Below are 24,053 nucleotides of genomic sequence, written 5' to 3' on the forward strand. Positions count from 1 at the left end.
TAACCAAAGGCTGCCATATCAGAACACTGGTGCTTTCCATGCTGACACCAAGCCCTGAATTCAAAGTGCAGGACAGCAGAATAGAACAGAGAAGGCTGCGCCCAGTGAATCGCTGCAGTAGCATGACCAGTGAGACTGGAGTTTCAATTAAAACACCGTTGTAGTGTAAAAGGATCATGAGATGGAGGGAGGCCTTGAGTTAGAGAGCCAGAAGCCATTTATAGGCAGAACATCAGCTTTCTGGATTAAAGGATGGCTGTGGACCTAATGATGAGCATCTAGAGGTCATGGGGAATTTCTTTACTGTCTGTGCCCCCCTTTTCTGTGTGGTCAGCTTGGTGCTTGGCAGTGATCATGGCACACTTTACAGAGAGTGGATTCATGTAAGGTCATCTGTGCTCTTCTAAGATTTTAGGTCTAAAGCATTTAGAGTGGCTCCCAGAGGAAACGCCACCCAGTCAGCCTCCTTGTGGGATAGTGAAAAGGAAACATTTAGGGATACTGAGAGCTTAGAACAAGCCAGGATTATGATATAAAATCTCAGTTGCCTGTCTTAATCTTTTCTGCCAAACTAGCCTGAGTTTTAACTGTTTTTAACTTCATTGATTTACAGTTTCTCGGGACTCATGTCTGAACCAGTATCTTACGTAAGCTACAGACAGGGGGAAAGGCTGAAAGGTTATTAGAAATGTGTTAAGATTTGCTTTCCTTTGGAAAGTCATGGCTGTCTTCTGTGTTTTCCTGGCTTTGTACTTTTCTTCAAAGCGTGTTACCGGTTCCAGGTCTCCAGAGCTCAATAAAGGGGAAACAGGAAGTGAGCATTTGATGCATAAGAGCCAGCAAAACATAATAAAGGGCACAGGCATGGAACCAGGAGAGAGAATTGTGGGAGAGAGTTTTCTTGAAGGCATCAGGTCTGTAGGATTATAGGCATATCCTTCAACAATGACTTTTAACTCCTTCAAACAAGGAAAGAGCAATCAGGAACCTCTGTTCAGAAAGGACCAATTTTTCTTAGGTTATGTAGTAGAGGTTCAACACTTTTATATGATGGCATACAAGTAATTATAAAATATCTTTTGACTAAGGAGTTCAGAACACTTACAGAGAAAAGTGATGATCACCTTTATAAAAGAGTAACAATTACTTCTCTGTCTCTTTACTTGAGGGCCCACAGGGTAAGTCTTATCATGAGTTCCAGCCTGGAGCCTTGACTCTTACTTTTTCTGTCCATTCACTTTGTTTTTGTTTTGTTTTGTTTTGTTTTTTTTGAGACAGAGTCTCGCTCTGTCACCCAGGCTGGAGTGCAGTGGCATGATCTCAGGTCACAGCAACCTCCGCCTCCCAGGTTCAAACGATTCTCCTGCCTCAGTCTCCTGAGTAGCTGAGACTGCAGGTGCATACTACCATGCCCAGCTATTTTTTGTATTTTTAGTAGAGACGGGGTTTTGCTATGTTAGCCAGGTTGGTCTCAATCTCTCGACCTCATGATCCGCCCACCATGGCCTCCCATAGTGCTGGGATTACAGGCGTGAGCCACCGAGCCCAGCCTGTCCATTCACTTTTAGTAATGAACTCTGAGTTTTAGTCCTGCGATTACTAAATGGAAAAATCACAGAGGTTTGTGCTGTTTCAATTTTGGTTTCACTTGCACATTTCAGGAACTCAAATAGTGGTGTGACTCTGAATGGGAACTCTTTGGTGTCTTGGAATTATTTTTTTTTTTTTTGATTTTTTTTTTTTTTTTGGAGATGGAGTCTCACTGTATTGCCCAGGCTAAGGAGCAGTGGTATGGTTTCGGCTCACTGCAACCTCTGCCTCCCAGGTTCAAGTAATTCTCCTGCCTCAGCCTCCCGAGTAGTTGGGAGTATAGGCACACGCCACCACACCTGACTAATTTTTTGTATTTTTAGTAGAGATGGAGTTTGAACTCCTGACCTCAGATGATCCACCTGCCTTAGCCTCCCAAAGTGCTGGGATTAGAGGCGTGAGCCGCCACACCATGCATTCAAGAGAGATAATACACTCACCTTACCAAGCAGATTATAATAACTAAAACATTACAGATATAATTGTATGTACCCTGGCCTATTCCTATTTTCTCCTTCCCTTTCCAAAGGAAACAACTGCCCTCACTCGTGTTTCTCCCGCCATATGTGTTCATGCTTTTGCTCCTTGTAGCTATCCAAAACAGCATTTGTTTTCTATAAACTTTATGTAAACTGTACAGACATGGAAGGAGAAAGATATTATGAGGTGTGTGTGTGTGTATATACACTACCTCAAAATGGAGGTAGTATATAAATTCATTTTACTACTTATTGCTATAGCGCATTTATTTTCACAGTGGTACTCTATTGATCTATTTATTGATCTCTTGATCTGTTATCAATGGATATTAAAGTTATTTTTAGTTTTTGAAAATTTTGTTTCCTTACATACGTGAATAAGTTTTTCTAGGGTACATCCTTAATCATGAAATAGTGGGGTTACAGGGTGTGTGTGTGCATGCACGTGTGTGTATATATCTTTAACTCATACATAAATATTGCCCAGTAAATCCCCAATGTACTTATACCAATTTACACTCCTGAAATAACATATTTTTGCTTGTTCTGTGTCCTTGCCAAAATTTGATATTGTCATACCTTAAGTTGTGGCAAGCTCTCGTGGGTGTAAATGGTATATTGTTGTGGTTTTATTTGTTATATATTTGATAATATGTATTTATCTATAATTAATGTATTAATATTGTATGTTTAATCATTGTTTCTTCTGTGAAATACTTGTTCATGTCTGACTCATGTTCATATTGGGTGGTTTAACTGCTTCTTACTGGTTTTGTTTTGTCTGTGGATAATAATTTCTTTGTTGTCATATGTAATGTAGATGTGTCTTCTCTCAGTTTGTGTCTTATCTCTTTATTCTTTTTGTGATTTCTTATGGTTACTTAATTTTAATATGACTGAATATTCACGTATTTTCTCCTATGGCTTATACATTTTATGTATTAAGAAATATTTTATTTACCTGAGGTCATAAAGATGTTATGCTTTCTTCTAAAAGTTTTAAAAATTTGCCTTTTGTATTTAAATCCTTAATCCATGGGTAATTTAAAACCAATGTTTATTGGCCAGGCACGGCAGCTCACGCCTGTAATCCCAGCACTTTGAGAGGCCAGGGCGTGTGGTGTGGATCACCTGAGGTCAGGAGTTCGAGACCAGCCTGACCAACATGGAGAAACTTCGTCTGTACTAAAAAAACAAAATTAGCTGGGCATGGTGGTGCATGCCTATGATCCCAGCTATTTGGGAGGCTGAGGCAGGAGAATCATTTGAACCTGGGAGGTGGAGGTTGCAGTGAGCCGAGATTGCGCCGTTGCACTCCAGCCTGGGCAATAAGAGTGAAACTCCATCTCAAAAAAAAAAAAAATTATTTATTTCTTTAGTTCCAAGACAGGATCTCACTGTTGCCCAGGCTGGATTGTAGTGGCGCGATCTGCAGCCTGAAACTCCTGGACTCAGGTGATCCTCCTACCTCAGTCTCCTGGGTAGCTGGGACTACAGGTGTGCAACCGCCATATCCGACTAATTCATAGTACTGGGGTGATAGGTATGAGCCACAGCTCCCAGCCTATAATTAAATTTGCATGGGGCAAGATAGGGATATATTTTTCTTTCTCCATATATGAATAACCAGCTCTCTCAGCAGCATTTGAGGAGTAGTAAAGTCATCTATCCTTGTACTAATATTTCTTTTATTTTTATTTATTTATTTTTGAGATTTATTTATTTTTGAGAGTCTTGCTCTGTTGCCCAGGCTGGAGTGCAGTGGTGCTATCTCAGCTCACTGCAACCTCCACCTCCCGGGTACAAGCAATTTTCCCACCTCAGCCTCCTGAGTAGCTGGGGTTACAGGCTCACGCCACCACACCCTACTAATTTTTTGTAGTTTTAGTAGAAATGTGGTCTCACCATGTCGGCCAGGCTGGTCCTGTACTCCTGACCTCAAGTGATCTGCCTCCCTTGGCCTTCCAAAGTGCTGGGATTACAGGCGTGAGCCACTGCACCCAGCCTGTTTTTATTTTTTGAGACAGAGTCTCGCTCTGTCACCCAGGCTGGAGTGCAGTGGCGTGATCTTGACTCACTGCATCCTCTGCCTCCCGGGTCCAAGCAATTCTCCTGCCTCAGCCTCCTGAGTAGGTGGGACTACAGGCATCTGTCACCACACCCGGCTTTTTTTTTTTGTATTTTTAGTAGAGATGGGATTTCACCATATTGGTCAGGCTGGTCTCGAACTCCTGACCTCAGGTGATTCACCTGCCTCGGCCTCCCAAAGTGCTGGGATTACAGGCGTGAGCCACTGTGGCCAGCCTACTCTTTTATTTACTATGGTTTTGTAATAGGTCTTGCTACGTGGAAGGGCAAAACTGTGTTGGCTAACTCAATCTTTCTAAGGGACAAATAAGGGAATCCAGATAGAATCAACACAATGAAGTACAGAGTAGCAGGAACTGCTCTGTTTAAAGTGGGTATTCTTTTTTAATGACAGGACATCTGGCAAACCCACCCTAATGGGCAGTTTCAATTTTTTTCCCTACTATATTGCACAAACAATAACATTTCCTGATGTCTTTGTATTGCAAACAGCAGAATAAACAGTTCTGTATGTTACAGACAACAACAGTAAAAACAACAAAAACTGGTTAGCTATTTTTGGTACTCTGTGCTTCCAGATAAATTTTAGAATCAGCTTTGTTAACTTTCTTTTTTTTTTTTTTTTTTTTTTTTTTTGAGGCGGAGTTTCGCTCTGTCGCCCAGGCTGGAGTGCAGTGGCCGGATCTCAGCTCACTGCAAGCTCCGCCTCCCGGGTTCACGCCATTCTCCTGCCTCAGCCTCCCGAGTAGCTGGGACTACAGGCGCCTGCCACCTCGCCCGGCTAGATTTTTGTATTTTTTAGTAGAGACGGGGTTTCACCGGGTTAGCCAGAATGGTCTTGATCTCCTGACCTCGTGATCCGCCCGTCTCGGCCTCCCAAAGTGCTGGGATTACAGGCTTGAGCCACCGCGCCCGGCCAGCTTTGTTAACTTTCTGTGAGGAGAAAAAACTGTTAGGATATTTATTAGAATTAAATTGAGTTTATCAGTAAGCCATTTTTGTAAATTTGGGCTTATCCATGAATCTGATAGAATTGATTTACAGATATAAAAATAAAAATTTTAAACATTTTATTTACATTTAAACTTTTTAGAAATAATTTCAGACTTACAGAAAAGTTGCAGAACTTATACAAATAAATATTACATATCCATCTCCCAGAATTCTCAAAGGTTATCAGAAAGAGAAATCGTTGACATCCATTGCATTCTTGACTCTGGAAAGCAGCTTAAGATCTTAATAAATACAACTTCTCAAGTTTAAGAAATCTATATTGATCTTCTCCTGGGAATTGGAGAGCCATGTGATCTTAAAAGTGACTTGGTGTCACTTAGGCTAGGCGTTAAGACTGAGATCTCCTTTAATCATTGTTGGTCTGTATCCTTATGTGAACAGAAATAAATCCACTGCCACCCTCTGCTCCCAGGGTGCTTGAAAGATCCAGTCTGTTGAAAGAGGGGCTTCTTAGATAGTTGTAGGCTAGATAATTCAAATCAAGTCGGCATCAGGATGACACAAGAATGACTTCTGGAAGTTTGGCTCAGCTGAGCCAGAGATGCCTTTATTGCAGGAATGGGACACCCTCTCTTGGGAGAGACAATATAGGGTAGTAATTAAGGTCACAGGCTTGGCACCAGACTGTCTTCAGTGTGAATCCCAGTGTTGCTAATTTTTAGTTTTGGAACCTTGGGCAAATGACCTCACAACCTATGCCTTAATTTCTTTACCTTTAAAGTGAAGCTAACAATAATAACAGTATCTATCATATAGGACTCTTATATGAATCAAATGAGTTTGTAGCATATCCACATCACTGAGAACAGTGCCCAGCAGGTAGTAAGTGATCAGTAATGTAAGCTGTTAATATTTAATGTCACTGGATAAAGCTTTGTGGTTTTTTGAAGATCTTGAATTCCTTTTGTTAGGTTTATCACTAGATACTCTATAGTTTTTTGGTCCTTACTGTCAATAGTAGCTTTTAAAATTTTTTATAATTGTTTTGGGTTTCTTGTTATATTCAGCAGACTTGCTGAACTCTTGTAGGTTTCATAGTTTTAATGAGAAATATCGACAGAAAATTCAGAGAATCACACCCTTTGCAAATAATGACTGTTTTATTTCCTCTTTTGTAATCCTCTTTTGTGTCACTTTTCTTTCTTATTTTAAGGATTGCTGGCTAGTTCCTTCAGTAAAAACCGTATTAGAATCTGTGATCATGGAAATCCTTATTTTTCTCCTGCTTTTAAAAGGAATGTTTCCTGCTTTTGGAAGCATCACATATGTTTTTGGTGGATTGCCTTTATTCTCTTTTATTCCTACTTTGCTAAATTATCACAAACAGCAATTTTACCAAGTTTTCCTTGTATTTATTCAGATGATCATCTGGTCTTTCTCCTTTCAGTTGTAAATGATTTGAATTATGTTAATAGATTTTTTAATGTTAAATTATCCTTATATTCTTGAAATGAATCTACTTGGTTATGATGTGTTCTTTTTTTATACATTTCCAGATTTAATACGTTAATATTCTCCTTTGGATTTTTGCACGTGATAAAATTTCACTCATAATTTTGTTATACTGTCTTTTTCTTCTCTTACTAAGATTAATAAGGCAAGGCGTGGTGGCTCACGCCTGTAATTTCAGCACTTTGGGAGGCCGAGGCGGGCAGGTCACTTGAGATCAGAAGTTTGAAACCAGCCTGGTCAACATGATGAAACACCTGTCTCTACTAAAAATATAAAAATTAGCCGGACATGGTGGCGCATGACTGTAATCCCAGCTACTCGGGAGGTTGAGGCAGGATAACCACTTGAACCCAGGAGGCGGAGGTTGCAGTGAGCTGAGATGGCGCCGCTGCACTCCAGCCTGGGAGACAGAGTGAGACATCTCAAAAAACAAAACAAACAAAAAGATTAATATAGCTTTTTTTTTGGTAGAGACTACTATGGGTTTTTTTGTATAGACTACTATGTTGCTCAGGCTGCTCGTGAACTCCCAGTCTCTAGTGATCTTCTCACCTTGGCCTCGCAAAGTGCTGAGGTTATAAGCATGAGCTACCATGCCTGACCAAAATAGAGCCTTTTATTTATTTTCTTGAGACAGGGTCTTCCCCTGTTGCCCATGCTGGAGTGCAAAGGCGTAATCGTAATATTTTCAATTTTTTTTTTAAGTTGGCCTCTAACTTAATTGCATTGTAGTCACAGAACAGTCTGTATGATACTGATTGTTTGGTTTTTATTGATACTTAATTTGTGGCATACTACACAGTCAGTTTTCATAAATATTTCATTTGTCCTTGAGAAGTTTGTATAACAACTGTTGGGTGAGGGGGTCGGGGAGCACAGAAAAATAAAAATGTTGGATGAAGTTTTATTCTGTATATCCTTAGATCAAGCTTATCAGTTATGTTGTCCAAATCTTCCATATCTTACCAACTTTTGATTTTTTTGTTGGTTTTTTGTTTTGTTTGTTTCTTTGTTGAAACAGGGTCTTGCTTTGTTGCCCAGGCTGGAGTGCAGTGGCGCAGTTACAGCTCACTGCAGCCTCAACTCTTGGACTCAAGTGATCCTCCTGCCTCAGCCTCCCGAGTAGCTAGAACCACAGGCACACACCACCACACCCAGCTAATTTTTGTATTTTTTATAGAGACGGGGGTTCACCATGTTGCCCAGGCTGGGCTCAGGCAATCCTCCCACCTTGGCCTCCCAAAGTGCTGGGATTACAGGTGTGAGCCACAGCGCCCGGCTGGGTGTTCTTGATCTAACGATTCCAGAGAGAACTATGTTAACATTTTTTTTTAATGATTGAATTTGTCAACTTTTCTTCATAATTTTGTCAAACGTGTCTGCATATAATTTGAAGTTCTCTTAAGTGAATAGTTGCTTAGAATTGTTTCCTGGAGAACTGTAGAGAGCATCTTTATCCCTTACAATACTTTTTCTCTTGGTCTTTTTTTGTCTGATATTAATGCTATCTTTCTTTTTGTAAATATTTGCATGGTACATCTTTTCCTATCCCTTTTCTTTTTCTTTATGTCCTAATGTCTTAGGTGTATCTCCTGTAAATGACATATAGTTAGATTTTTTTCCAGCCTATTCTGAGACTGTCTCTTGATTAGCATGTTTAACCCATTTAAAAGTATTATGATTACAATTGTATATTAATATCTCATTTAATACCTTATGTAATTTATTGGTTTTTTTTTTTTTTTCCTTTTAATTACATTTATTTTAATGCTGAATTTACTCCCGTGCCATAAGTTTTTGTTTCTTCAGTTTCTTCTGGGATATCTTTTTCTTCTGGGCAACTTCCTCTTCTGGTTTAGGAACAATCTGTTCCTTTTCAGTAAGGATCATCTCAATGTGGCAGGGAGAGCTCATGTATGGGTTAATCCGACCATGAGCTCTGTAGGTTCATCGGCGCATCTTAGGTGCTTTGTTCACTTGGATATGCTCGATGACCAGAGAATCTACATCTAAACCCTTAAGTTCAGCATTACTCTCTGCATTTTTAAGCATGTGCAGCAAAAATTCAGCAGTCTTTTTGGGCCACCGACCTTGTGTCCAGCCCCACTGCTTGGCCTGGGCACACCTGCCAACTCCACCATTGTAACATCGGAATGGTACGCACTGTTTCTGTAAAGTGACATCTTTCAGATACTTCGTGACTTTTCAAATATGCATACCCTTGATGGCCTGGGCAGTTTCACGAGTGTTCTTAAAGTGAACACGAAGATTGGAACCTCTTGATTTGCATGATTTCATGGAGTTCTCCGGGTCAAGTGAATAGCGAACCATTTTCACAGATTACCTCAGGCCGCTTAGGGAAAGAGCTGTAATTTATTGTTTAATATCATTAAATACATTGTTATTTCATATCTTACTTTGTGCTATTGACCATGTTTTGTTTGCATTTTTCTCCTTTTCAGTCTTTTCTTAGAAAGAGTTTCTTTGTTGTGCCATTTGGAAACTTTCAGTTCTGTTACAGGCTACTCTTAAATTTTTGGCTTGCATACTTCAATAAAATCTTAAAGTTAAATCAGTGTCTCTATTCTCTCCCCAAATAGAAACCCACAGTTTGTCTTACACATTGCCGTGGATCAGTGTTACAATTCCACCTTGTTTTGTCTGTTTTTTTTTTTTCTTTTTTTTTTAAGATGAAGTTTCGCTCTTGTTGCTCAGGGTGGCGTGCAGTGGGGCAGTCTCAGCTCACTTCAACGTCTGCCTTCCAGGTTCAAGTGATTCTCCTGCCTCAGCCTCTCAAGTAGCTGGGATCACAAGTGTGCGCCACCATGCCCGGCTAATTTTTGTGTTTTTAGTAGAGACTGGGTTTTACCACATTGGCCAGGCTGGTCTCGAACTCCTGACCTCAGGTCATTCACCCACCTAAACCTCCCACAGTGCTGGGATTACAGGCGTGAGCCAGGCGCCTGGCCTTCCACTTTGTTTTTATACCCTGGAATTAGTTGTTGCTATTCTTATTTGATGAAATCTGCTTATTTGAATTCACTCATCTGCTTGCCAACTTCTTTGCCTTCCCTTCCTTCTTTTATCATACTTCATCCTTTCAAGTTAAATTTCCTTCTTCCAGAGGTAGGCTTTAACACTGTTTTTTAGTGAGAGTCTATTAGTGCTAAACTCTTTCGTTTCTGTTTGTCATAAGCATTGAATAATTTAGCTGGATATAAAAGTCTGAGTTGGCAGTTACTTTTTCTCAGCAATTAGATGATGTTACTGTGTTTCATTATCTTCTAGCTTTTGATATTATTGCATTTGAAAAGTCTTCTCAACTCTTAGAGTTTACGTTTTTTTCTCTTGACTGCTTTATCTTCTCTTTACTCATGGTGCTCTCCAAATTTACTGTCATATGTTCCAGATTTAATTTATTTATATATATATATTTGCTATTTGTTCTTGAATATCAAATTTCATGTGTTTCAGGGCACCTAAGAAATTATCATCTAGTTGTCTCTTCAGATTTTAGCTTTTATTCTCTTCCATCCCTCCATTTGAAAATCCTAGAAGTCATATATTGGGCCTTCTTTCTACCTTCCTATTTCTTAAACTCTTCTATGTTTTCCAGTTCTTTATGTGCTTTACTATGGGTAATTCCTTATCTCTGTTTTCAGTACACTAATCCGTCCGTCCATCCATCCATCCGTCTCTCTCTGTTGCTCACGCTGGAGTGGGCTGGCATGATGGTGGGCACCTGTAATCCCAGATACTCGGGAGGCTGAGGCAGGAGAATCGCTTGAACCCAGGAGGCGGAGGTTGCAGTGAGACGAGATTGTGCCACTGCACTCCAGCCTGGGCGACAGAGTTAGACTCCGTCTCGAAAAATTTTTTAAAAACTCATTAATTGGCTGGGCGGGGTGGCTCACGCCTGTAGTCCCAGCACTTTGGGAGGCCGAGGCGGGCGGATCACGAGGTCAGGAGCTCGAGACGATCCTGGCTAACATGGTTACACCCCGTCTCCACTAAAAATAAAAAAAAAAATTGGCGGGGCGTGGTGGCGGGCGCCTGTAGTCCCAGCCACTGGGGAGGCTGAGGCGGGAGAATGGCGTGAACCTGGGAGGCGGAGCTTGCAGTGAGCCGAGATCGCGCCACTGCACTCCAGCCTGGGCGACAGAGCGAGTCTCCATCTCAAAAAAAAACAAAAAAAACAAAAAAAAAAAGAAAGAAAAAAAAATTAATTAAAATAAATAAATAAATTTAAATTAGTGAAAATTAATGAACAAAATTTAAATTCAATTTCTGAGTTACTCTAGCCACATTTTCAGTGTTCAGTAACCACAAATGGTTAGTGACTGCTATAATTGGACAGCATACACGAAGAACATTTCCATCATTGCAGGAAGTCCTGTTGGACAGTGCTGCTCGAAACTCTTCCCTAGTGGTCTTATAGTAGAGAGAATCGGCAAATGTTTAATTTCAAAAAATGGATCAAAGAACTTGCCCTAGTGATGAGAGTCTAGGAGGCTCTCTTTAGCATCACACCGTTCTGCATCATCTATGTTTAGGAAGAATTCAGAGAGGGTGTTGCATTCTTGAGATGATTTATGGGATCATTGGTGATCCCAAGCTTACTTGTCTTGCCTGTAATTTGGTACCAGGGGAAGAGGAGAAACCAGGTAAGCAGGAACCCCCAATGTTGAATAAGCTTTGAGGAAAATGGAGAAAAATTTCTAAATTGATTTTATGCAGCTGTGTTTAATCTGAGACTAGAGAGGATGGGTTTGTGGGGTGACTGGAGAAAAACAGCTTAAGTTCTTATGACTTGAAATTTGACTCAAGTTGGAAATTCCTTGTAATTAAGTCATCTTTTCTCTCCACCCCCTTAAATTGCCATCTCATTCTCCTTTTAGTTGCTATAGAACAGTTAAAGATTCTCAAGAAAAGATACCTTCCCCTACCCCACTCCCCACATTCACATACCCACGCCTTTTTACATAAAGCATCATTTCACAGTGACTGGACGCCAGATACACCAAGGTTAAGAAGGGCCGGATGCAGTGGCTCATGCCTGTAACCCTAGCACTTTGGGAGGCCAAGGTGGGTAGATCATCTGAGGTCAGGAGTTCGAGACCAGCCTGACTGACATGGCCAAACCCCGTCTCTACTATACAAAAATTAGCTGGGTGTGGTGGCGGGCACCTATAATCCCAGCTACTCAGGAGGCTGAGGCAGGAGAATCTCTTGAACCCGGGAGGTGGAGATTGCAGTGACCTGAGATTGTGCCACTTTACTCCAGCCTGGGTGAAAGAGCGAAACTCCGTCAAAAAAAAAAAAAAAAAAAATCACATTAGCCTGGGCCCCAACAGGCTATGTAGGAGGGAAGAGTCACTGACCCCCAACCTTGTTCTTTGCCCATGGCTGACACTGTTATAATTTACCTCATTGTTTATTATGGAGCCCTACAGGGACTCAGAATCCTTTCCTTTTTTTTTTTTTTTTTTTTTGAGACAGAGTCTCACTCTGTCACCCAGGCTGGAGTGCAGTGGTGTGATCTTGGCTCACCGCAGCCTCCATCTCCTGGGTTCAAGTGATTCTCCTGACTCAGCCTCCCCAGTAGCTAGGACTACAGATGCGTGCCACCACACCTGGCTAATTTTTTATTTTTAGTAGAGATGGGGTTTCACCATGTTGGCCAGGCTGGTCTTGAACTCCTGACCTCAGGTGATCCACCAGCCTCAGCCTCCCAAAGTGCTGAGATTATAGGCGTGAGCCACCGCGCCCAGCCCAGAATCCTTCTTGATATCGTACTCCAAGTGCCCACAGTCTATACTAACTGCTAGAGTTCTTGGCTTAGGGAATTGAGGCTTGGAGTTTGCTATTAAGAGAAGGCATATTGTTGCTGATTGCAGAGTACTTATTATGAGCCAAATGTGTTAGTTGAGAATGTTTTCTTAAAAAGTCTATTGTGAGTGTTTATTACCTATGATATGAAATTAGGTGCCTAATAAAAGTTCAGTAAATATACACATGAAGAAGTACAGTTATCACAGGAGTAAAGATAAAGGTAGTTCGTGTTGGAAAAGAGTTGGGTTACTTCTTTCTGGTGATTTTTGTAGAGTTGGCAGCAGTGGCTTGGGATTGACTTTCTGCAGGAAATTAATCTCAAACAAAAAAGATGGCTTGCAAGATGACAGGAAGGGGTTTAGAAAGAGGCAGCATTTGCAGAAGGAAGAGGAAGAAGTTACAAAAGACGAAAAGCCCTGGAGCAGGTGAGGGAGTTGGAAAGGCTGAACTTGCATGCACTGTGCAGAAACAGACCTTTGTGGTTTCCAAACCAGTATTTTCTGTCTTTTAAGCAAATCTGGAAACGAAAGTTCTTCCTACTTCTTTCCTGGTCACAAAAATAATCAGAATATTCACTGTAAAGATTTTAAACATTAATGTAGAAAGCAGAAGTTTACCCCATGATCCCTTTGGTGTATATGTCTCCAGATTTTCGCCTCTAGATGAATGGGTGTGTGTAAAGCAGTGGAAAGCACATTATGCTTGTTTCACAACTTCTGTTTCTTATTTAATGTCCTCTTCATTGTTTCATGTTGTTCCATGTACATGTGTGGATTTTATTATTTTATTTTATTTATTTATTTATTTTTGAGACAGAGTCACGCTCTGTCGCCCAGGCTGGAGTGCAGTGGTGACATCTCCCCTCACTGCAAGCTCCGCCTCCTTGGTTCACGCCATTCTCCTGCCTTAGCCTCCCGAGTAGCTGGGACTACAGGCACCTGCCACCGGACCCGGCTAATTTGTTTGTATTTTTAGTAGAGACGGGATTTCACCATGTTAGCCAGGATGGTCTCCATCTCCTGACCTTGTGATCCACCCGCCTCAGCCTCCCAAAGTGCTGGGATTACAGGTGTGAGCCACCGCGCCCGGCCTATTTTATTTTGTTTTTGTTTCTGTTGTAATTTCTGGAAACTTGTACCTGGAAGTGAAACCTATTCACAGCACTCCTCTGCCTGACCATCCCCCAAAAATTGTGCCCCAAAATGCTTATACCCGTTTAGCTCTTTGCTAGAGACCATATCTACCATTTGGCCAAAATTTCTCCATAAGTTGTTACAAGACTACCACAGGAAAGATCATATAGCCCCTCCTGTAAACTTAGTTTGTTCTTAGGGACAAATTAAATTATAAGCCAGCCAAGAGCTTGGCACCCACTGCAGAGGCCATTTCGTAAGAGGGGATTCGTAGGAGCCCCACTTTCTCTTTCCCAGCCCTCTGTTCTGAAGAATCTGAATGTGTCTAACTTGTTCCAGAGTTCACTGTTTCTTTCCCTTTTTCTTTCCGATGGGGTGGTTGCTTCTGCCAATGGCTAGACTAGACTGTAAGAAATTTTTATCTTGGATCCACATCTGAGCAGCTCTGAAAGAAAACACCAGGCAGTGGGGGGATGGGTGGGTGGGATTTCAAGTCAGGCCTGCAAGAGGCAGCTAGTCATGGGTCTGCACTCAGCCTGGTGCTTTTGCTTCCTTGGGGTGCTGCCAACAGAAACTGTCAAATAGGCAGCATGCTGGTGAGGCCTATACATCTGTCTGGGATAGGATCCCACAGAGGGGTCTTGTGTGGGATTGATCCAATAACCCCATGGTTTGAGTCAGGTGACAGGTCAGCAAGGACCCGAATTTTCCTCCCTCCTCCAGTGATCTGCAGAATAATCCAGTGACCAATAACTAAGCATCTTATTTGAGTTGTAAAAGAACTCTCATCTGTGTTTAAATAAACATTTAAAATATTCCTAAATAAGAAAAACATTCTAAGGTTATTTTGTTTTTGTTTTTTAAGCTGTTGCTAGTACCTGTGACTGAGCAACTGTGTGGGCACGAGTAAAGGAACTGGCATAGAACCTGGAAACAGTGTTTAGAATGAAGTTGAACCCATTACCCAACAGCAAGGTCAATGTTTATAGCGCTCCCCTGAGCTCAGAGTCCTTTTGGATGACATGTGTCATTTCCCCCATGCCTCTAGAAAGTGGAGAAACAGAAGCGGATTAGGAAAAGTACTTGGAAAAATTCTGTAATGATTTGAGCCTTAGCCAGGCTTAATACTTCAGTGTTTGAACTCTTCCCTACTGAGACTCTTGCTTTCATGGCAGTTTTTGTTGGTTATTGCATTAAAAACAATATACAACAAAGTAGATTGTAACAGTAGTATGTAATAAGAATATTGCTGGCCAGACGCAGTGGCTCCTAGCACTTTGGGAGGTTGAGGCAGGTAGATCACTTGAGGCCAGGAGTTCGAGACCAGCCTGGCCGACATGGTGAAACCCCGTCTCTACTAAAAATACAAATATTAGCCAGGTGTGGTGGAGCGTGCCTGTAATCCCAGCTACTCAGGAGGCTGAGGCACGAGAATCGCTTGAACCCGGAGGTGGCACTCCAGCCTGGGCAACAGAGCGAGACTGTCTCAGAAAAAGAAAGAAAAAGAATATCACTAATAGCAGACATTTATTTCATCTTACTAAGTGCCTGGCACAGTTCTAAATGCTTAACATTCAATTATTGAATCCTCACTCCTTGAGGTGATTACTGTTAACATTCCTATTTCACAGATAAGGAAACTAAGACCCAGTGGTTAGGGAACTCAGCCAGTATTACATAACTAGAAAGTGGTGTGGCTCTAGCCATGTATAGTGGCTCATTCCTGTAATTGCAGAATTTTGGGAGGCTGAGGCAGGAGGATTGCATGAGCGCAGGAAGTCAAGGCTGCAATGAGCTATGATCACACCACTGCACTCCAGCCTGGGCAATATAGCAAGACCCTGTCTCTTAAAAAAAAAAAGAAAAGAATAAAGAAGTGCTATGGCTCTAACAATGCTATCTCTTGTTGTTATTAAATTGCAATCAGTTTGGCCATCAAAAATTGAATTGTGGGAATCCTTTTTAGCCCTATAGCTGGGCCTATGACATTCTTTGTAGTTTTGTAAAATGGTGGAGGAATAAAATACATTTTCTTACCATGTCAGCCGTAAGAGTTGCCCCCGTGTCTGCATTTATCTGCTGTTTATAATATCAATCCTTTCAACCATCTTTGACTCCAGCAGGAACTACAGCTCATTGATCCTGTTTTCTTCTCCCTTTCCCTCAGGCCCTCATGCCTGTACTTTTCTCCTTAAATAACTTAAATTCCATGATCAGTCATTATAATCACTGCCTCATGTACTACACTCTTCAGTCCTCTTCCCCTCTTTTGCCTTGTCACACTTGCTTGGCTAAGTCACAACTCTGGTTAAATCCAAATCTCTGCCTACTTTGTGGGTGTGCTCCTGGGTTAGAAGAAACACTGAGCACGTTTGCTGGCCTCACTCTTAATTCATGATTACTAACCTTAAACAGGCCCCTAATGCTGTCTGGGAATCCTGCTGTATTTCCATAGTTCCTTCATTCTCCAACCTCCTAGAGGACTCTTCCACACTTTCTCCTCTCTTTTCAAAACTCCCTTCTTAGCCTTTGTTGATGACCTTCCTAGTTCGCTGAGAAAACGGTGGCACTCTCCACCATATCCACCCATGTGCTTTTTTATCTGCCTTTTCCCCCTTTCCTGTAACTAAGTATAAGCTGTACATGCTCACTGCAAGGGCTAGTGCCTCCATTTGCAAGCAAAATTTCATTCCCACTTCCTGAGTCCATCCAGAGCACTGCTTCAACCTTCCTCTGCTCTCTGCTAAATATTACTGCTCTAGTGGTACATTCCTATCAGCATACTAACTAACTGCTGCTGTTGCTTCCATCTTGAAAACAGGAATAACAAATTAACTTACCGTGATTGTACTTCCCCTAGAGATACTAGCCTATTCTGGTTTTGTTTTTGTTTGTTTGTTTGAGACAGAGTTTCACTGTTGTCGCCCAGGCTAGAGTGCAATGGCGCGATCTTGGCTGTCTGCAACCTCTGTCTCCTGGGTTCAAGTGATTCTCCTGCCTCAGCCTCCCAAGTAGCTGGGATTACAACCATGTGCCATCATGCCTGGCTAATTTTTGGTATTTTCAGTAGAGATGGGGTTTCACAATGTTGGCCAGGCTAGTCTCGGAGTTCTGACCTCAAGTGATCCACCGGCCTTGGGCTCCTAAAGTGCTAGGATTGTAGGCATGAACCACTGTGCCCAGCCCCTGCTACTTTTTAACAGCAAAAGTTCTCAATAATTCTCTTTTCTTGGTTTTCTGATTTTTCTTCTTCCATCCTTCTTAAATCTACTCCACTCAGGTATTTGCCCTCATCACTCAATTGAAACCACTCTTATCAAGGTCACTGAGGACCTTTGTGTTACTAAATCCGGTAGCCTATTGTCAGTTCTCAGTTTGGGAAAAATGGCTGCATTTTACCCTATTGGTCATTCCCTTCCCCTTGAAACACTGTCTTCACTGCTTCTAGAATACCGTGCTCACTGCTTCTAGAATACCGTGCTCACTTAGTTTTCTTCCTACCTCTCTCATTGGTTTTATCTCCTTTCTCTCTATCTCAAATGTTGAAAGGCATGAAAACTTAGTCCTTGAACCAATTCTTATCTTTTTATATATCACAAACTTGGTGAAATCATTAATATTTGTGGTTGTAAATACAATGTGTATGCTACATGTCCAGCTTGACTGCAATCATGACTTTTTTTTTTTTTTTTTTTTTTTTTTTTTTGTTTGCTACATCTCCAGCTTGACTGCAATCTTAGCCTTTTTTTTTTTTTTTTGAGAGACAGAGTCTTGCTGTGTTGCCCAGGCTGGAGTGCAATGGCGCAATCTCAGTTCACTGCAAGCTCCGCCTTCTGGGTTCACACCATTCTCTTGCATCAGCCTCCTGAGTACCTGGGACGACAGGTGCCCACCACCATGCCCGGCTAACTTTTTTTGTATTTTTAATAGAGAGAGTGTTTCACTGTGTTAGCCAGGATGGTCTCAATCTCCTGACCTTGTGATCCGCCTGCCTCGGCCTCCCAAGTGTTGGGATTACTGCCTCGGCCTCCCAAAGTGTTGGAATTACAGGTTGCGATTATGAGCCACCACGCCTAGCTGACCTTTTTTTAAAAAACAGAACAAAAAAACTATTATTGGCTGGACACAGTGGCTCACGCTTATAATCACAGCTCTTTGGGAGGCTGAGGTGGGCAGATCACTTGAGGTCAGGAGTTCAAGACCAGCCTGGCCAACATGTTGAAACTCCATCTCTACAAAAAATTACAAAAATTAGTCGCGCATGGTGGCATGTGCCTGTAGCCCCAGCTGAGACTGAGGCTGAGCTTGGAGAATCGCTTGAACCTGGGAAGCGAAGGTTGCAGTGAGCCGAGATCACGCCACTGCACTCCAGCCTAACAGAGCGAGACTCCATCTCAAAACAAACAAACAAAAACTACTATTGAGACTGGGTGCAGGCCAATCACTTGAGGTCAGGAGTTCGAGACCAGCCTGGCCAACATTGTGAAACCCGATTTCTACTAAATCTACAAAAATTAGCCAGGTGAAGAAAAAAAAAAAATTAGCCAGGTGTTGTGGTGAATGTTTGTAATCCCAGCTACTCGGGAGGCCAAGGATTGCTTGAACCCAGGAGGCAGAGGTTGCAGTGACCTGAGAGGGCACCACTGTATTCCAGCCTTGGTGACAGAGCAAGATGCAGTCTCAAAAAAAAAAAAAAAAAAAAAAAACTGTTACTGAAACATTCACATACAATACGATTCACCCATTCAAAGTAAACAGTTGAATGTTTTTTAGTATATTCTGAGAATTGTATAGCCATCACCACACTTACCACACTCTTGACAGTACAGAAATAAACACATACACCTATGGTCAACTGATTTACAACAAGGGTGTCAAGACCATTCAATAGAGAAAGAATAGTGTTTTCAATAAATGCTACTGGGACAACTGAATATCCACATGGAAAAGAATGTGATTTGGACCCCTACCTCACACCACATACACAAAAATTAATTCTAAATGGATCAAAGACCCAAATATAAGAACTAAAACTTTGATCTGCGGTAGCTGGGGAAAAAAAAAAAAAGAAATATTTAAAGAAAAAGAGAAAAAAACTGTAAAACTCTTAGAAGGAAATATAGTTGGAAATCTTACTGACCTTGGATTGGGCAGTCCTTTCTTAAATATGACACCAATAGCACAAGCAACACAGAAGAAAAATAATTAATTTTAGAACCTTTTTAAATTATTCCAAAAAGTAACCCCATAACGATTAGTAGGAGCTCTATTTTCCTCCATCTTCCCCTACCCAAGACAACCACTAATCCACTTTCTGCCTATGTAAACTTGCCTATTCTGGACATTTTATATAAATGGAATAATATATAATGCATAGCTTTTAGCATCTGGTTTCTTTAAGTTACCATGATGTTTTCAGGGTTCACTCATATTGTAGCATGCAGTACTTTATTCCTTTTATTTTTTTCTTTTGAGACGAAGCCCTGCTCTGTCACCCAGGCTGGAGTGCAGTGGCGCGATTTCGGCTCCCTGCAACCTCCGCTTCCCAGGTTCAAGCAGTTCTTCCTCAACCTTCCAAGTAGCTGGGACTACAGGTGCATGCCATCACGCCCAGCTAATTTTTGTATTTTTAGCAGAGATGGGATTTCACTATGTTGGCCAGGCTGGTCTCGAACTCCTGACCTCATGATCTGCCTGCCTCGGCCTTCCAAAGTGCTGGGATTACAGGTGTGAGCCACTGCGCCTGACCTGTTTTTGTTTGTTTGTTTGTTTGTTTGTTTGTTTTGTTTTGTTTTTTTGAGATGGAGTCTCACTGTTGCCCAGGCTGGAGTGCACTAGCACAATCTTGGCTCTCTGCAATCTCCGCCTCCTGGGTTCAAGCCATTCTCCTGCCTTAGCCTCTCAGGTAGCTGGGATTACACACTCAGCTAATTTTTGTATTTTTAGTAGAGACAGAGTTTCACCATGTTGGTCAGGATAGTCTCGATCTCCTGACCTCATGACCTCCTGCCTCAGCCTCCCAAAGCACTGGGATTACAGGTAAGCCACCGTGCCCGGCCGTATCCAAGTTTTTGTGTAGACATTTTCTTGTTTTACTTAAGAAAAATTTTTTTTTCTTTAAGATTTTTTATTTGTTTGTTTTGAGAAAGGGTCTCACTTTGTCCCCCAGGCTGGAGAGCAGTGGTGCTATCTTGGCTCTCTGCAGCCTGACCTCCAAAGCTCAAGTGATCCTCCCACCTCAGCCTCCCAAGTAACTGGGACTACATGTGCGTGCCACCATGCCTGGCTAATTTTTTGTATTTTCTGTAGAGACAGGGTTTTTCCATGTTGCACAGGCCATTCTCAAACTCCTGAACTCAAGCATTCTCCCCATCTCGGCCTCTCAAAGTGTTGGGATTACAGACATAAGCCACTGCACCCAGCTGTATTTACCTACAAGTTGAATTGCTTGGTCGATTCTACTGGGTCGGGTCCATTCTCCCGGATCTACCCAGTAGAATTGCTGGGTAACTTTAATTGGATCTTTTTGAGGAATTGCCAGACTATTTCCCAAAGCAGTTGCACCATTTTACATTCCCACCAACAGTATATAAGGGTTCTCATTCTCCACATCTTTTCCAACACTTATTATTACCTGTCTTATTTGATAGTAGCCATCTTAGTGATTCTCAAGTGGTATCTCATTATAGTTTTGATTTGCAAAGGATGTTGGGCATCTTTTCGTGTGTGTGTGTGTGTGTGTGTGTGTGTGTGTGTGTGTGTGTGTGTGTGTGTGTTTGTTTGAGACGGAGTCTTGCTCTGTCGCCCAGTCTGGAGTGCAGGGATACGATCTCGACTTACTATACCCTCCGTCTCCTGGGTTCAAGCAATTCTCCTGCCTTAGCCTCCCAGGTAGCTGGGATTATGGGCGCCCGCCATCATGCCTGGCTAAGTTTTGTATTTTTGTAGAGTTGGGGTTTCACCATGTTGAACAGGCTGGTCTTGAACTCCTGACCTCAGGTGATCTGCCCACCTCAGCCACCCAAAGTGCTGGGATTAGAGGCATGAGCCGCCGCACCTGGCTTTTTCTTGCGTTTATTGGCTCTTCATATATAGTCCTTGGAGAAATGTCTATGCAAGTCCTTTGTCAATTTTTTTATTTTTTTAAACAGAGTCTTGTTCTGTCACCCAGGTGGAGTGCAGCGGCATGCTTATAGCTCACTACAGCCTTGAACATCTTGGCTCAAGTGATCCTCCTGCCTCAACCTCCTGAGTAACTGGCACTGCAGGCATACACCACCATGCCCAGCTAATTTTTAATTTTTGTAAAGGCAGGGTCTTGCTATGTTGCCCAGGCTGGTCTGGGTCTCAAGTGATCCTCCTGACTTGGCCTCCCAAAGTGCTGGTATTATAGGCATGAGCTACTGCACCTGGTCCTTTGTAAATTTTTTAGTTGAATTGTTTGTCTTTTGGTTGTTGAGTTAAGACATTTTTATACATTTTAGATATACTAATTCCTTATCAGAACATGATTTGCAAACTTTTTCTCCCATTCTGTAAGTTGTCTTATGTTCTTGATAGTATCCTTTGCAGCACAAAAGTCTTTTTTTGTGTTGTTTGTTTGTTTGTTTGTTTGTTTTTCGAGACAGAGTTTCACTCTTGTTGCCCAGGCTGGAGTGCAATGGTGGGATCTCAGCTCACTGCAACCTCCACCTCCCGGGTTCAAGCAATTCTCCTGCCTCAGCCTTCCGAGTAGTTGGGACTACAGGCGCATGCCATAATGCCCAGCTAGTTTTTTTGTATTTTTGTAGTAGGGACAGGGTTTCACCGTGTTAGCCAGGATGGTCTTGATCTCCTGACCTTGTGGTCCATCCGCCTCGGCCTCCCAAAGTGCTAGGATTACAGATGTGAGCCACTGCGCCCGGCCCTAAAAGTCTTTAATTTTGTTGAAAGCTAATATGATATCTGTTTTAAGTCTCTTGTTGCTTTTGCTTTTGGTGTCATATTTAAGAATTTGTTGTTTAATGGAAGGTCAAGAAGATTTCCATCTATGTTTCCTTCTAAGAGTTTTATACTTTTAGTTCTTATATTTAGGTCTTTGATCCATTTGGAATTAACTTTTGTATGTGGTATGAGGTTGGGGGTCCAAGCCACATTCTTTTGCATGTAGATAATTCAGTTGTCCCAGTAGCATTTATTGAAAACACTGTTCATTCTCCTTTGAATGGCCTTGATACCCTTGTTGAAAATCAGTTGACTATAGATGTATGTGATTAGTTCGTTACTCTCAATTTCTTTTAATATTGCACTAGTCTATATGTTTATCTTATGCCAATTCTACACTATGTGGGTAACCATAGCATTGTAGTAAATATCAAAACCAGGAAGTATGCGTCTTTTATCTTTGATTTTCTTTTTGGAGATTGTTTGGCTATTTCGGGTCCCTTGCAGTTGCATATGAATTTTGGAACGGGATCAGCTTGTATCTATCTATCTCTGAAAAAGACAATTGGGATTTTGATGGGGATTGTGTTGAGTCTCTAGATCAATTAGGAGAGTATTGCCATCTTAACAGTATTAAAATGGGATGCCATGAACATGGAAGTCTTCTATGTGTTTGTTTGTTTGTTTGTTTAGAGCCAGGGTCTCACTCTGTTACCCAGGCTAGAGTGCAATGACTGGATCTCAGCTCATTGCAAACTGCCTCCCAGACTCAAGCAATCCTCCTGCCTCAGCCACCCAAGCATCTGTAACTACAGGCATGGGCCACCGTGCCCAGCTAATTTTTGTATTTTTTGTAGGGAGGGAGTATTCGCCATGTTGCCCAGGCTGGTCAACTCCTGGGCTCAAGCGATCTGCCCGCCTCAGCGCCCCAAAGTGTTGACATTACAGGTGTGAGCCACTGCGCCCAGCTGCTTCCGTTTATTAGGTTTTCCTTTTTCTTTTTTTTTTTTTTTTTTTTTTTTTGAGACGGAGTCCTGTCCTGTCACCGAGGCTGGAGTGCAGTGGTGTGATCTTAGCTTACTGCAGCCTCTGCCTCCTGGGTTCAATCACTTCTGCCTAAGCCTCCGAAGTAGCTGGGATTACACCATACCCAGCTAATTTTTTTGTATTTTTAGTAGAAACGGGGTTTCACTTGTTGGCCAGGCTGGTTTCAAAGTCCTGACGTCAAATGATCCTCCCAACTCGGCCTCCCAAAGTGCTAGGATTACAGGTGTGCCACTTATTGATTTTCTTTAATTTTTTCAGTGATATTTTGTAGTTTTCAGTGCTACAAGTCTTGCACTTCCTTGTAAAGTTCATTATTCCACCGGTTGTTCCAGTGTCACATATTGAAAAGACTATCCTTTCCTCCACTGAATTACCATGGAAGCTTTAAGGGTACTATTGGCAATACATGTAGAGTCTATTTCTAGACTTTATTCTGTTTTTCTTTAATGTCTGTCCTTATGCCAATACCATGTTCCTTTGATTACTGTGGTGTTATATAATAAGTCTTGAAGTCAAATATTATTTGATTTCTTTATTCTTTTTTTAAATTCTTAATTATTTAGGGTATTCTCAGGCTTTCAAATTTCCATATAAAATTTAGAATCAGCTTGTCTATTTCTACAAAAAAAAAAAAAAAGGAATGCTTGCAGGAATTTTGATTGGGATTATGTTGAATTTAAGGATAAAATTGAGGAAAGTTAACATCTTAACAATATTGCAACTTTCAATTCACGACCATGGTATTTCTCTAGCTTCATTTAAGTGCTCTTTAATTTTTCTCATCATTGTTTTATAGTTTTATTTTTTATTGTTATTTTTTGAGACAGAGTCTCGCTCTCCGTCTCAAAAAAATAAAAGTATATAATTCGATTTTTCTCTTTTTTCAGACATCTTACCCTGTCACCCAAATGCAGTGATCGTGCAGTGATGTGATCTTGTTACCACCCGCAAATCTGAATGGCTCTGCAGCAACCTTAATTCTTGCTCCTCAGGAGAAAGAATTCAACTGAGGAGCACAGGCAGAAGTAGAGACTGAAGCAAATTTTAGAGCAGGAGTGAACGTTTATTAAAAAACTTTAAAGCAGGAAAGAAAGGAAGTAAAGTACACTTGGAAGAGGGCCAAGTGGGCGACTTGAGAGATCAGATGCATAGTTTGACCCTTTGACTTGGGGTTTTATATGTTGGCATGCTTTCAGGGTCTTGTGTTACTTCTCCCTTGATTATTCTCTTGGGGTTGGCTGTCCGCATGTGCAGTGGCCACCAACACTTGGGAGGGGCCGCATGCACAGTGTGCTTCCTGAAATTGTGCATGTGCCCACTTGAGGCATTCCCTTGGATTAAGAAAAGTTTTTTATTTTTTTGGCCGGGCGTGGTGGCTCATGCCTGTAATCCCAATACCTTGGGAGGCTGAGGCAGGCAGATCACTTGAGGTCAGGAGTTCAAGACCAGCCTGGCTAACATGGCAAAACCCCATCTCTACTAAAAATACAAGAAT

General features: G+C 41.7%; 1 protein-coding gene across 2 annotated transcripts in view; it reads left to right on the forward strand.

Annotated features, from left to right (window-relative positions):
- The window catches only part of ZNRF1 (zinc and ring finger 1), a 115,300-nt gene that overhangs the window by 13,538 nt on the left and 77,709 nt on the right, over positions 1 to 24,053 (forward strand). The gene's annotated exons all lie outside the window — the stretch shown is intronic.

This window comes from Chlorocebus sabaeus, chromosome 5 (genome assembly GCF_047675955.1).
Source record: "Chlorocebus sabaeus isolate Y175 chromosome 5, mChlSab1.0.hap1, whole genome shotgun sequence".
NCBI lineage: Eukaryota > Metazoa > Chordata > Mammalia > Primates > Cercopithecidae > Chlorocebus > Chlorocebus sabaeus.